This window comes from Dermacentor andersoni, chromosome 2 (assembly GCF_023375885.2).
Source record: "Dermacentor andersoni chromosome 2, qqDerAnde1_hic_scaffold, whole genome shotgun sequence".
NCBI lineage: Eukaryota > Metazoa > Arthropoda > Arachnida > Ixodida > Ixodidae > Dermacentor > Dermacentor andersoni.
Window position 1 is genome coordinate 32,252,020 of NC_092815.1, and position 3,065 is coordinate 32,255,084.

At 46.9% G+C, this 3,065-nt stretch overlaps 1 long non-coding RNA gene across 2 annotated transcripts in view; it reads right to left on the reverse strand.

Moving 5' to 3' along the window:
- Positions 1-2,774, reverse strand: part of LOC129387755 (uncharacterized) — a 96,696-nt gene extending 93,922 nt beyond the window's left edge. For both annotated transcript variants that reach the window (XR_008614939.1, XR_008614940.1), the window contains exon 1: positions 2,402-2,774. This is a non-coding gene — a long non-coding RNA (uncharacterized lncRNA). The remainder of the gene's footprint in view (positions 1-2,401) is intronic.
- Between the last annotated feature and the right edge of the window lie 291 nt (positions 2,775-3,065).

Here is a 3,065-nt window from a genome sequence, read left to right on the forward strand (position 1 = left end):
ATTAGGCTGTGTTCGCGCTCTCTTGCAGGTCCGTTGGCCACGCGGCGACATTTGCCAAATCGCAAAGCAGAACCAGCTTAAGTCTGCCGCGATTACCTTGGAAGCTTCTATTCATTTTTTAAAGCACTGAGAGACCGCTCGTACACACAGGTGCCAAGCAATTATACTGAAAAATATTTATATAGCAAACCGTTGTTAACTATCAGTATTCGCAGGTAACATATTGCATTTCGTCATTCCGTGAAAGTAGTCGCTTTGAAATTCTTAACTTGAGGTTAAGTTTAGGGCTACAGTTCACAGATATAGTGGGGGGTAGTATAGAAGATAACTTCCTGGCACCATCAATCGTTCATTTCTTTCGTGTGTAGTGAATTGGATCCACTGAAGCTGGCCGATTTCTCAGTCAGTCATGACTCAACCCAAGTAGAAGTCCAACAATGCGTACTTAAAGATACTTACCTCCACGCAGTGCGAAAGTGTCAATCTGCAGAAGGAATTCTCATTCGCAACTGAAATTTGTACATGATGAGCGAACATAGATACCAGAAAATCCAAACCAATACGAAAATTAACCATCACGGGCTGCTCACCCGGAACTTGACTATCAGGTATGTTACTGCGGCGACACATTTTAACTAACAGAAAGAAGGTAGAGTGCAATATATGTATTTCACTGACAGTATGACAAATAAGGACCCACAGAATTTTAAACTGGCTACATGCATCTGCATGAACAAGAAGCAGCCTACAATTGCTCTAACTATTTGAACTACATGCCGAATGAGAGAGCATATTTCTACGGTGCTTACAAGGGAATGTAATCTGCCTGTCGTCATACTTTGTGTCATAGTCATATATACAGAAAAGCACGGTGAGTATTAGGACACTATTTTGACACAACAGCAACGCATAGAACCAACCATTCATAAAAAAAACATTTACAGCATAATCAATCGCAAGTAGGAATACCAGCTCCTACTTATTTGCATTAAACAGTCTATACTTGTATTACTCGTATTATGAAATACATTTTGCTGACAAACAAATAACATTGCGCCTCGTCTATAATACAGATGCTCAAAAACCTGCACACACCAAACGTGAGCCTCAAGCAAGCTAACTGGGCATAATAACTAACACGTACTCAAGCCCTTCAATACAAGCATTTCATCGACAGCAGATGGGTTGCCGTTATGACGAATAGGTCGAGCGACACGACTCCTATGTTAGTCCGCTCAGGCTTGCACACAGCTGGTTTACTGATACAAAATTAACACCTGCTCAGAAAATAAAGTGCAATACTGGTGCTTGCCTGCTTTCACTGGGAAACCCGAAAAACATCGCAGAACTGGAATTCGCGGTGTAAGAATACCACAGAGCCGCGAAACACATGTGGTACCCCGATTTAGCCATCTTCGTCTAATGCTTGGTTGACCTGGTTTCCTGCGCCTTCTGTTCGTTGCATGCCTGATCAAGCTTCTTTGTCTTATCTTTTCCATATTCATACTTGGGACGACAACCGAAGCAGATGACTAGCGTGATCCGAATTGTGAAATCGCTGAGCGAGTGGCAAGGGTGAGCGAAGGTAAGCTCGACGGACGCACGAAGGCAATTGCTTCCCGCGCTTCGCCCGATTTAAAATTAACAAAAAGAGAAATTTTGAAAATAAGTTACAATGCCAGGGAACCACTTGGGGCGCACCTGTTCCTTGAAACAGAAACTACCACTCGCCTTCCGGGGGTTCGCTGCGTATCCAAGATTTCTCACTAACCTCAATTACCCTCTATCTGACGCTCCACTTACCTGCGACGACAATTCTAGAAACTTCCAGCCGGAAGGTTCAACGACACTTCGATCGCGATCCCCATCTCCGGCTCGTTACACCGCACCGACCCGTCGCGATTTTCCTGACGTCCCTAGGGGCAGGTCCCTTCGCGCGCGGTGGGGAAACTAGAGGTAGCGACCTCCGGGGGTGAGGTTACAAACCGTCAAACCGATGATCGACGGCTCTAAGAATCCGACGACTCCAACCACATCCTATATGTAGCCGACGCCGCCAGCGCCGACTCTGTCCTTCGCATTGACGGCCACCAAGTGACCGCTGTCGTCGATGCTGGTTCGTATTTCTCGATATTGGGTCTAAAGCTAGCCTACATGACTAAAAATAAGGAATACGCCGTAAACAGGGCCCAACATCAGAACTGCCGTGTCCCAATTGATGACGCCCGTTGAGCCTTCGTCACCACCCTCGTGATTCACTTTCACTGCTGTAAGGAACTTATATAGGAGATGGATTTCTTGAAAGAGTACGGTTAAGGGATTAATGTCCGCGACCTTGTCGTTACATGTTATACGAGCGCAGACTATGTTGACCCCGCAGAACACAAGCGAACACGCTTACCTCTCGCCGACAACGATGTGACGCTTCCGCCGCGCAGCTGTTCCCTCGTGCCTGTAATCTGCGACAACTTGCACACCGGGACTGGAGTCGATGAACACATCAACGCACTGGTACTGAGTCGGGGTGTTTCCATCGCCAGGGCCGTAATTAATGTACTCAACGGACATGCTGAACTCCGGCTGACGAATTGTAGCAGGGAATGTCGACACATTGTTAAAGGTGCGGCTGTTGCTTGCTTCGTCAAATTTGCGCCAATACAAGAATGCTTCCCAGTGCGGTACGTGGCATCCACCTTGCCTATGCCTGCCCCTGCGGTTGATGTCAGTCTCACGTTATCGTCTGTCGAATGCGCTAGCCAGACGCCGCTCACCAGACACCGTATTATCACCGAAGTCGACGCCAGACCTATTCGGCAGAATCCTTATCGTGTAGCACCGAAAGAGCGCGAGGCAATACAAGCACAAGTGAAGACAACGCTTGAGGACAGCGTTAATCGGCTATCTAAGGGTCCTTGGGTATCGCCTGTCGTATTGGTGAGAAAGAAGGACGGTATCCTGCGCTTCTGCGTCAATTATAAAAAAAATTGACCAGATCACAAAGAAAGACGTTTGTCCCGATGATTCACTGGACAGGCTACTAAATGCACGTTACGGTCCTTCCAAAA